Source organism: Pinus tabuliformis, chromosome X (assembly GCF_031772625.1).
Source record: "Pinus tabuliformis cultivar Carrire ecotype Pingquan chromosome X, CPIR1, whole genome shotgun sequence".
NCBI lineage: Eukaryota > Viridiplantae > Streptophyta > Pinopsida > Pinales > Pinaceae > Pinus > Pinus tabuliformis.
Window position 1 is genome coordinate 1,732,073,669 of NC_142308.1, and position 13,027 is coordinate 1,732,086,695.

A 13,027-nucleotide genomic window follows, 5' to 3' on the forward strand; every position below is an offset into this window, starting at 1 on the left:
AGTTCTTCGAGCAAACCTGCGGGGTTGCCATGGGCTCACCCCTTTCCCCTGTTGTTGCTAATCTTTTCATGGAAAATTTTGAGTCTAAGGCTCTAAACTCTTCCAGGCTCCTGCCAAAGCTTTGGAGAAGATATGTGGATGACACCAATGTTATCTGGCCTCACGGCCAAGAGGAATTAGATCTCTTCTTCAATCATCTCAATAATCAATCCTATGCCATTAAGTTCACCATGGAGCAGGAGGTCGATGGTTGCCTTCCGTTCCTCGATATTCTTATTTCTAAGAATAGTGATGGTTCCCTCGACCACCGAGTTTTTCAGAAGAAAACGCATACTGAGCAGTATCTTCATGCCAGTTCCCATCATTTCCCGGCTCAAAAGATGGGTGTTCTCAATACCCTGGCTACTCGGGCCCTAAGGATCTCGGATAAGGAGAGTTTTGAGAAAGAAAAATCCCATCTCCTTGATGTCTTTGTTGAGAACGGTTATAGTAGATTCCTAGGTTAGAGGGCTTTCATTAAAGCTTCGAAGAATTCGCTATCTCATCGAGAACCAAAGGAGCGAGCTCCTGGTGTCCTTCTTCCTTATGTTCAGGGGACTACTGATAAGATTGGTAGGATTCTCAGGTCGCATGATGTTCCTGTGACCTTTAGGCCCCTGAACACCATTCGCATGTCCCTCAGATCAGCGAAGGATCCTATCGACCCTAAAGATATGAAAGGTGTGTACTTGATCCCCTGTTCCTGTGGGACCCCCTACATTGGGGAAACTGGTCGCTCCATTAATCAGAGGATTAGTGATCATGCAACTGATCTTAAGCATAGGCGTACTAAGTCTTCCGCTTTGGCTGAGCACGCCGAGAAAACCAATCATCATGTTTGCATTGAGGAAGCTAGTGTTATTGCTAAGGTGTCGCACTTCCATTATCGGAAATTTAGGGAGTCACTTGAGTTTGAAAAGAGGCCGAGTAATCTCAATATAGATGATGGCTGGAAAATCAGTCGGTGTTGGGTCCCAGCACTCTCGACCTAGTCCTCTTTTTTTTTTTTTTTTACGTATTTATTTATTATTAATATTATTATTATTTTATTTTTATTTTATTTTATTTTATGTATTTATTTAATTATTTTTATTTATTTATTTATGCTTCTATATATTTATATATATACATATATATTTTATTTTACTCATTTTAACGGTCATGTTTTTAGTTCCTTCTTATTTTTATGAATTTATTTGTAAATAAATATTATCACGAAGTATTTTGAATTACTAATTTAACTTAAAAATTTTAATTTCTGAATTAAATATTATCATTAAATCATGTTATTTTAGGGGGTTGGTCCCCCTAGGGTAATATAATTTTAATTATTATAACATGATTTTAATATAATTTAATAATATAATTTTAATATAATTTGATTTTAAATATAATTTTAATTATATTTTAATTTTAATATAATTTTAATATAATTTAGTTTTAATTTAGTTTTAATTTTAATATAGTTTAATTCAATATAATTTTGATTATTTATGTTTATTTAAATATTATCATTACTAACTATTATCATATAAGTTTTATTAATATAAAAGTTTTCACATAATTATTTTATTTATTCTAAGGGATTGGTCCCTCTATGAGAAATATTTTTTCCCTTAGATATAATTTTTAATTATTTATCTCTAACTAACTATTTTTATAAATTATTTTTACTAATTGAACATACTTGTTTATGTAGAAATTTTGAATAATTTAACACATATTCAATGGAGATTATCCTGATCATGTACTAATGCGGAAAACATACACAATACATAAGCTCCTCTACGTTGATCAAGAATATAGCAGCATCAATAACAATAAAACATCAAGAGCATTCACACATTAACACAGTATGTATCACGGGGAAAGCATCTCGCTAAAAACCCCACACTATCTGTATATTAATGATTGAGTCATGTAACATTACACAGCATAATACTTCTCACAAGTATCTCCACCTCTGTTACACACAATAAAGCTCAGATCTGATCTCCAAATCTCTTCCACTGCTTGCCTGCCTCCACTGCTCAATACCTGCTCAAGAACTGATGAGAATTGCTTCCCAAACTCGATTTTCACCTGCAAAATAGTCACTCACTCTTTGTGGACGTGAGAAAAGGCTAAAAATGCGGGCCAAATACGTGAGCAAACTCATTGGCATACTCAATCCTTTGATTGTGCAAGATCTGGTGCACAACTATAGTCACAACTGATAGCAATCTGATTCTCTACCACCTGTCCCTGTTGAACTGAACATGCACTGACATGCAACTGAGTTAACTGATGTATTCTTTAGTTGTATTATGAGTTAATAATTAGTTTAACAACTCATCATTAGTCTATCTGCAGTTAGACTAACTACAACCAGTTTAACTAAGTTAAACTGAACACAACTCCATCAACTGTACCTCCAGTCCACTAAACTCAACTCACTTGAGTTCTAACTGAAGTCATGCATGCAACAACTCAACTGACTCATAAGAAAAACGAATTTCCTTCTGACAGCTGCATGTGCCACTTCCGTAGCTCAAACTGAAGTGCTCCAAGAGAATAAGATTAAGTTTATAGTTGAAATATTATTGTGAGATAATAATATTTGACTTTTCTATTTTTGACAGCCAGTCTAAAAATAGACTTGATCACTCACACTGTGATCACTCACACTTTCATCAAAAATAGAAGTCCATCTATTTTCCCAACTTGATCAATCATCCATAAACATAGACATGATCCATATGTCTAAAAATAGACATAGTCTAAAAATAGACTTGCGCCAAAAATAGCCTGCGGGCCCACTTAGTGAAGGCGACTCTTTTCACTAAGCTCCATCATCTTGTTGCAATCTCAACAGTTTATTTATTTTAAAAATAATTTTTAATTATTTATTATTATTATTTGAGGGACTGTCCCCCTCTAGGGTAATTTTTTCCCCTTAGATATGATTTTTAGTTATTTGTCTTTAACTAACTTTTAACATGAATTATTTTTAGGTAATAATTGAACATAACTGTTATATATTTTTAATTATTTTTAATATTTTTATCACAATATTAATTTATTTAAAGGACTGGTCCCCCCGGGTAGCATTTTTTAAGGTACCTAGTCAAAAGTAGCTGTTAGTCTTTTTAACCGTTGGGGGCTTTGCTCTGTCTATTTAAACTGCTAAGCTGGATCTGTTTCTTCAACTTGTCCTGACGATGAACCACACTGGTTGGTTCGAAACGCGTCGACAAATGATGTCTCATGTGATCTTCGCCGAAATTTTTTTGTAAACTTCTTATCGTTTTATTAATTAAATTTATAGATGGAACACATTTATATTAATTATTACAAATATATTTATTACAATTGAGCAGACATTACAAATGTTTACTTACATTACATCTACACATGTGACCTGTACTGGGTTGTACAGCGACTCCGTGCAAAAAGTGAATCAGGTGAAGGGATATATTACAAAAAATATAATATTACAAATTTATATGTTACCCAATATTTATAACCACCCTCACCTAATAAGTGAATCGGGTGAAGGGATATATTACAAAAAATATAATATTACAAATTTATATGTTACCGAATATTTATAACCACCCTCACCTAATAAATAGTGGCGAGGAGTGGGGAAAAATTATTTCACGTCACACCCCATCTAAATATTATATTCTACTCAATATTTTCCCTCGCTCCTACTAATTTTATAGTTGATTTTGTTTACTTTTAAACTACAAATATAAAGAGAAATTACAATAAGAGGTGGACGTTTTAGGGGAAATATTGGGTAAAATGTAATATTATAGTATTATATTTTATCCAATATATCTCAGTAAAAAGTGGATGGAGGTAGGCAAACATATTAGATAAAATGTAATAATTACATTTTTCCTAATATTTCCCCACCTCTACAGACAAATGCCTAGGGCCAACATATCTATAAAACTGTTTTACATTTACAGGAAAGTTTTACCTTTATAGGCTACATGGATTCAAGGTCATGATTTTCTACAACCAATTATGTATCTAAATATAACATCAAACTAACATGAATCTAGGCTAGTTTAATCCCCCATAAATATATTATATTCCAAAGGAATTCCATGACTCAATACCATGGATTTTTAAAACCATGCGTAAATACCATGAGTCTTTTTTTTTTTAATTTAATTTTTATAGGATTATTTTTTATTTTTATTTTCTTTTGTTATTATAATTTTATTTTCACCAAGTTACAATGTTACATTACATTAAGTTACACATCTCTACCATATTTTAATTTTATTTTGACCATTATATTACTTTACGTTACACATTTCTAGCATAATATAGATAGAAATTACATTTATCCCTCATACTAAAAAATATATATTTTTTTAAATTACTTTTTCTCATTATATAAAGTTTGATGTAAAATAAAAGTGAAAATTCAAGTATTTAAAATGGCTGACATTGACTTTTAAAGTAACGTTATTAAATTTTTTTAAGTAATTTTACGCACAACATCTATTGCGTATACATATATTAAATTAACCTCACGTCTCTTGCATATACACAACATCTCTTGCATATACATATATTAAAGTAACCTTACCGCACAACATCTCTTGCATATACATATATTAGCCGACACATACACACACACACACACATAGATATATTTAATGTAACGTTACATGACAACATCTCCCTCATGTACTCAGTTGTAGATTGCCTCTCGGAGCAGTCAATATCTACATTGAAACCAATGCATCATGTGTAAGTCATCAAATAGGAGTAGAAATCAAAATCGACACTAAAATCAATGCATTAGTGTAAGGTATTAAATAGGATTATAAATCAACATCTACAGTGAAATCAATGCATATAGTGCATGTGATCAAATAGGATTAGAAATCAACAACTACATTAAAATCAATACATCTAATTTAGTGAAAATCCAAAATATTCATGACTTTCTAGATCTAACTTCTATGCCTTTCTATGCCTGTATTTGTCTCTGTGTGTCTCTTTCTTCTCCCCTCTCTCTCCACCTTCCATTTTAGGTCTATCTCTCTCCCCCTCTCCTTCTCTCTTCCCCTCCCTATCTCTCCCGTCTCTCTCTATCTGCCTCTCCCTCCCTTTCTCTATCTTTCTCTTATTCCCTCTCTCCCCCTCTCATTTATATCTATACCTCTCCATCTCTACTTATTTGTCTCTCTATCTCAGCCCTCTAAACACATGCCGCGTTCTCTCTCTCTCTCTCTCTCTCTCTCTCTCTCTCTCTCTCTCTCTCCCTCTCTCTCTCTCTCCCTCTCTCTCTCTCTCTGTGCCCCTTCTATCTATATCTCTATCTCCCATCTATCTTTCTTCCCCCCTCCCTCTCTTTGCCTCTCTCTTCCACCCTCTCCCCCGCCTCATTTGTATTTCTATCTCCCCTTGTCTCTCCTTCTCACCCCAAAACATACACAATCTCTCTCCATATCTCTATATCTCTCTCTCCCTCTCTCTCTACCTTCTCTCTCTCTCTCTTCTCTCTCCCTCACTGACTCTCCATCTCTCCCTTGCCATTCCCTCTCCACCTTTCTCTCTTTATTTCTTTCTTCCCCTTCCAACTCCATCTCTCTCCCCCTCCCTCTCTCCTCTCTCTCAAGTCCTTGCTCTTTTTCCTTCCTCTCTCTCCCCTTCTCTCCCACCCCCCTCCGTCTCTCCCCCCATCATACACTATCTCTGTCTCTCCACTCTCCAACTATGTTACTATCTCCCTCCCTCTCTCCCACTCTCTCCCCCCTCCATATTTATGTCTCCCTATCTCTCTCTTCCCCTTCTTTCCCTATCTTTATCCTCTCCTTTGCTCTTTCTTCCCTCATCTTCTCTCTCCCTCATTCCATCTTTATCTCTCCCTTGCACTCCCCCTCTCTCTCCACCTCTATCTCTCAATGTCTTTGTTCTTCACTCCCTCTCTTTCCCCCTCTCCCCCTCCTCACTCTCTTCCTTCAATGTCTTTGTTGTTCACTCCCTCTCTTTCCCCCTCCAAATCCATCTCTCCCCCTCTCTCTCTCGCTCTCTCCCTCTTCTCTCTCTTCCTTTCTCTCTCTCTCAGATTGTTGGAAATAATACTGAGAGGGGGTGAATCAGTATTATTAGATCAATAATTTTATTTCCCAAACATATTTATATACGCTACTTTAGGGAAGTGAACTAGCGTGTACACACAACTGTGATTAGAGAAACCAACGTATATCCAGAGAACTTATGATTTAGACAATTTATCATGTGTTGATCTTAAACCAGTACATCAGTAACTTATTAGACAGTGCAGTAAAAGCAAAATAAAGCATCACACATAAGCAACACACATGAACACCAAGATTTAAGGTGGAAACCCAATGTGGGTGTGTTATGCCCCTATACCAATAGGTGTCATATATGATGATTGACTTGATGAGCTATGTAATATGTTCATACCTTTACTTGTTGCAAATGTTTTCCATATTTGTAAATCAAAAAATTTAAAAAAATGTAAAGAAGGTATACCCTAAAAGAAAAATCAAAGGGTAAAAAGAATAAAATATGGTCAAAGATGAAAGAAAATGAACCCCACCAAAAAGAAAAGACTAGGAAAGTGTGCAAGTCTAAATGCTACTACTTTTTTACTATTGTATAATAAACAATTGTGTCCAGTTTGTCACCTATGCCACAATTCATGAATAGTCAAACAGTTTAAGCTTGGCTAATTTATTTTCCAATTTCATGTTGTAGAAATAGAGAATAAAGATCTGACCAAACAGTGTAATCTTGCAAATAAGTAGATAGGTAGAGTGAAAAATGATCTCAACAGTGTAATCTGAACTCTTGGATGTAGTAAGTGTAGACTTAGATAGGCATTACCATGTAAAAGAAAAGAAAGTTTGATAAGGGTTTGCGAGTCTAAGTGCACCCTAATAAAGAAGTAAAAATGCTAGGTTAAGTAGGTAGGGTAAGTAGATGATGGTTGCAGAATAACATATGGTGAATAATGATGTTCAAATGTGTAAATCTTTTATTTTCATCATGAGGCAAAGGCATGCAGTACATGAAAGGCATATCAAGCAAGCAAAGTCAGAATAATTAACTCCCCTATTCATTTTCCCTAAATTTTCACTAATTTCCCCTAAGTACCAAGGTATCTATCAAATTAGAGGGGCTCAGAGCATTTCTCTGACTTCTGGAGGGACCGGACCCTCGGCCCAATAATTTATAAAGCCTAAGTACTTAAGACCATTCATTAATCATCATACCCCTTCATAAAAATCATTCATTCCCTTGATAAAGTTTTTCCTAAGTAAAATTCTATTTTACTTAGGAAAATTAAAATATTCCATATAAACCCTCTTTTCACTTTAGCCTAAGTTTAAATACACACCTTGAATGTTTTATACTTAGCGCTTTCATTTCAAAACCATATTAACTATCAACTTATTAATATATAAATCCCTTATAAATTATATACCCTCTCTTGTATTATTGTAACTCTATAATAACCCCGAAATACTATATATCCCGTCCCCAGTTAAGATATAACCATAGTCCGTTGTAAATAGGGATTAATTAGTTAATCATTAACTAATTAATAGCCCTGACTCTCCACACATTAAAAAAGGGATTAATTAACCCTCATGGTTGATTAATAACCTCCCCAGCGAATCCCGCCACTCCCAATATGATTATATAATCCTTAAATATATCGGGCCCACCCTCATTAAAATCCTGTCACTTCATACCCTCAACAGTCGTCCGATCAAGTCCCTGAGATCCAACAGCTATTATACATATCGCACGACCCTTTGTGACCGCACGTTAGCGTGCAATCACAAAGCGGTTTCATATACAGTACCCCTACCACACATCAATCATTCTATGGAATCGCTGGCTCAAGGCTAAATATCGCCCTTCCCCATAAGCGGTGCGATATAAAACCGCTTACTACCTCCAAACAAAATGACAAAACATCATGTCATTTCCCACTGTCGTCACCCGTCCAAATCCTAAAACGCGCCAACTCTTGACTTTGTGCATAAAACAAAACAAGTCTTTTTCATTGTTTTATTCTGTGAGCCTATACGCCCATGCAAACGAATGTCGAAGTCAACCAGCTAAAGCTTGTAGTCGTCTACTTGCCCCAAAATTTGCAGTCGAAGCCGCCCAGAGCCATTCAACCACACCCAGTATCTGCATTCCATTACCCGTCCCCCAAAAAACAGGTATTTATCAAATTCCCGATAAGAAACCCTGCAAATACTAGTTTTCCACTGCAAATTAACTAAAAGGCCCAAATTCACCATAATTCTGTTATTATTTTCATCATTCAAAGTCCCCTAGACCCTCTATTTTGCCCATTTCACAAAGAAAACCACAGTTTCCTTTCTGAATCCACAAGAACCAGAAATGGAAACCCCGGTATCTCTGAACGTTGCACCCATTAACACTCCTCATCGAGATTTAGATCATCTGCTTCTGGCAGATAAGGAATTCCAAATAAAAGACCTAACCATTGATAAAAATCACCTCAAAGTCTTTTGCCAATGCAGAGATAACTACTTAAATGGCTATGATGTCATGGGACTGTGGGAATCCAACCTCCCAATGTACTTCCTCCCCACTGTGCATGTTTTTCCAGACATAATCCATCAGTGCCATGCAAACTATGACCCCATTCGTAGAGCAGTCATGTCTCCCAACCAAACAATCCTTTTCACAATAACTGCTGAAATAATTAATGAGATGTTCCAATTTCACCCCAGTCAAGCCCTCACTCCCATTTCCATTGGTGATTTACTTGAGAAATCGAACAAAATGTCCCAATATGAACTCAATCGTTTCTGTCAGACTTCCATACTAAAGGAATATCAGACTACAAGTCCCCCTCCTTATGGGTCTGTTTTCTTCACAGATATGGGTGAAATTATAGTTGATATGATATCTGCAGTTATGGGATTCAACACCAGTGAGTTTGTAGATGAGTTGACCCTAGTATTGATGTCTATCTTTACCCCCGGCAAACCTCCTGCTACCAAGTATGATTATGCCTCATTCATTGCCGCTAAAATTCATGACCAGTTTATGAGACTAGAGAATAAAAGGGTTTTCAAGTATACCACCTTCAGATATCACTTCATACTCTATTATCAATCAGACAAGTTCCCATTCCCTGTCATGAAACTCGATACCAAGCGTAATCCAAGGTCTGTTATCTTTTGGACGTCCATCTTCCATAGATCCTTTACTTCCCCCTACTCATATAATGAGTTTATTGATCAGTTTTTTCATCTAGCTACCACCTTGCTGACAGGGATTTCACCTCCCAGAATGTAATATTCCTAATTAGCTATGGCTAATTGGAATATTCGATTTTGCTCTATTTTGCCTATTATAGTTATTTTTAAATAAAAAGGTGAAGGGGGACATAACTCACCTTTAGAATAAAGTCACTTCCTAGGTAGCACAACGTTGTGACTTAAGAGGAGCCAAGGGGGGAAGGCCAAAGGACCACGCAGAGATGGGGGCCCACACAGACACTTGGAACTGCACAGTTGGATAGGTGGCTTGGGCTTTAGGGTTTTGGAGAAGGGCCAATGCTATAAAGGAGAGAGGAGCTCCCTCATTTGGATCATTCTGGTTATGAGCATTTGTGATAGTCATTTCGACTTAGAGCACGCTGGCTGTTTAGCTAGTCTGCAACACTGTTTAGTGCATTGAGTGTCTTCATTCGGAGATCTCACCCTTAGCCCCGGGGGACTTCGAGTGCCTGCTCGGGCAAGGTATTTCCATTGGCATTCCAGCAGTAGTTTCATCAGCATTACAGTAGTAGTTTCATCAGCATTTCAGGAGCAGTTTCATGAGCGTCTTTGAGAAACTGCGCAGAACCCCAAGGGGGTGATTTTCGGGGGTCGGCCATTTCAGAAACGATTTCTAGGTTTTTCTGGGTGTTTTGAGTATAGTTCGATTCCAGAGTTTCAGCTTGTTCTGAGGAGGGGACCAGCCCCAGATCCTTATTTGATTTTTAGCAGCAACAACAACATGACAGTTTTCCAGCAGCTAGGCTGCAGATCAGCGTCAGGCCATTCCAGGAAAGCTTTCTGGGTTTTTCTGGGTTTCTTGAGTAGAGCCCGAATCCAGAGTTTCAGCTTTTTCCGAGGAGGGGAGCAGCCCCAAATCATCATTTGTTTTCTAGCAGTAGCAGCGACATCCACACAAAGAGGGCATTCTTGACATTCTGAGAGTATTTATTCACTTGCCTTATGCAAGTTGAGGTGCCATCTGTCTAATCACCTTTTGTACTCATTTATTGCTCAATATAATAAAATGGCTTAGCATTTCTCACTGCATTTCTTGTGTATCTACTTATATTTCTGGTTTACATTATTATATGCTATTCCACTGTTATTTTATCACTTCTGGGTTATTATATCATTTGCACATATTTGGTTGGAGTTTTTGCTGGGGTTTGAGGAATATTCCGAGTTAGGAATATTATAGTGGTATCAAAGCATAGATCTGGCTTAGCCTGTGGAGCTAGCAATCTATGTCATCTGGGAAAAAACCCTATATCTGTTACAGAGGTCAGAGATACAGAGACACTGAACGTAGGTTGGAGAATACCTACGGAGAGGGAGACTGTGTTCCTGTGGTGGACACAGAACAGGAGGAACCTGTGGTAGACGCAGAACAGAGAGAGCTAGTAGTGGACGCAAAGCAGATGGCAGATGAGGATGGGAAGAGATTTGCGGACATGCTCCTCAAATCTATGCAGGATCTGTCGAGGCAGATTGAGGTGATGGGGAAGAGATTCATGGAAGTAGAGGCTAGATAGCGTGAGAGACCACGAGTTTTCTATATGGGTGAGGGATCAGGTGCATCCCATCACTTTCCAGAGCAGAGTGATATTGCGCAGTAGGTGGCCTCACATGCCCCTACACGCTCTACCATGCCCACTTTCTTAGGAGCAGACACGGGGGCCGTAGCCTAGCAGGAGGTAGAGCCTGGACATATGGGTAACTATTTTGCAGAGTACCAAGCCTATGGGTTGGAGTTCAAGGAAGCCCTCTCATTCAGAGATTTTGTTAAGCTCCAGTGGTATAGTAGACCCCGCAACCATCACAGAGGGTACCGGCATTACCATGATGGTAACACCCACCGTGCAGTGAGTAGATTCCACTTGCCTATGTTTGATGGCTCATCAAACAGTTCAGCAAAGTATTGGGTGGAGAAGTTGGACATTTATTTCCAGCTTACCCAGATGTCGGAGGCAGAGGCCATCAAGGTGGCAACATTACATTTGGATGGTGAGGCCCAGGATTGGTGGTTTCATGGGATGGTTACACTGGGGCACTCCACAGTGACGACATATGTCGAGTTTACCAGGAGACTGATGGAGCAATTTGATCGGAGGGATCCAGAGCAGTATTTTGTTGAGCTGGCAAGGCTCAAACAGACAGGGAGCCCAGAGACCTACATTGTAGATTTCTTGAGGGTCTCTGTGATGGTACCAGACCTATCCACGACACGGAGGGTCTATATGTATGTTGAAGGGTTAGTAGAGCCACTTCGGGGTTTAGTCCGATCCACTAAACCAACCACACTCCAGGACGCTATCAGCAATACCTGGGACTTATAGGATGTTTTACCCAGGACCCGGACACCTTACCCCCAGAGACAGACTTTTCAGCCTAAGGGGAAGGACGTGAGGATTCCTCCTTCGAAGTGGAATCCAGGACGAGTATAGCTTGACGATGATGCGAGGAGGGAGCTGAAGAAGAAGCGGTTGTGCTTCATTTGTCAGGAGCCATGGGCACCAGGACATAGATGTGCTGCTGGTAAAGCACATTTTATTGAGGTCTTCTCCAAGAGCAGTGGAGAGGAGGATGACGAGGATGATGTGGAGGCAGGAGATAGCCATGTCGTACAGGGTCCTTTGCCACCACCACTGCTAGCAGCAAGTGATGCATCTTTTTCACCCACCGGAGGGGCCCTTGCAGCATTGCAAGGAGTTCCCAAGTATCTAATGCTACGCGTACGAGGGACAGTACGTGGCCAGAGAGTATCAGTTTTGGTTGACAGTGGGGCGACCCACAACTTCATCGATGCCCAGATGGTTGAGCAGAGAGGTATACAGACAGAGAGCTTCGATGGGTTTTCAGTATTGGTCCCAGGAGATTAGACCATGACGTGTGCTCGTTATGTTCCAGAGCTTTCAGTGACGATGGGCACCTACACATTGACTGACCACTTTTTCGTGGTCGATATTCCAGACACCAACATGATACTGGGTGTTCAGTGGCTTATTACTCTAGGGAAGGTCACGATAGATTGGAAGACCCTAGAGATGGAGTGGGATGATGAGAAGACAGGGAGGCATGAGAAGATACGGGGACAGCACACATATCTGCCTCAGACTGTGTCAGCTCATCGGATGGAGGCAGTCTTCCGGAAGGGAGACATAGAGTGGGCAGTGGAGTTGCGTGCATCAGACGCAAGGACTACAGGGCAGACGATACATTCAGAGATCCAATCCATCCTTGATCAATATGCCATAGTGTTTGGAGAGATTCCACTAGGAAAGCCACCGGATTGGGGGTTTGAGCACACTATCGAGCTTGAGCAGGTTATCTAGGTAGTGATCACCACCCCCTATAGGCACGCCAAGGCCTATCGGGACGAGATTGAGCGGGCTATCCAAGAGATGCTGGCCATCATGCATGCATTGGCTAAGTACCATTAGTATCTAGTGGGTAATAGGTTCAGGGTGAGGACTGATCACAACAGCCTTAGGTTCTTTTTGGAGCAGAAGAAATTACAGGAGAGGCAGCAGAAGTGGATCAGCAAGATCCAAGCATATGAATTTGACATTGAGTATGTCAAGGGCAAGAACAACGTGGTCACAGATGCCCTTTCACGTAGACTAGCCACGTTATCTCTTATGAGCTTGGACACAGACTGGAGGGCTCGACTTTTAGTAGAGTACTCCAAGGAT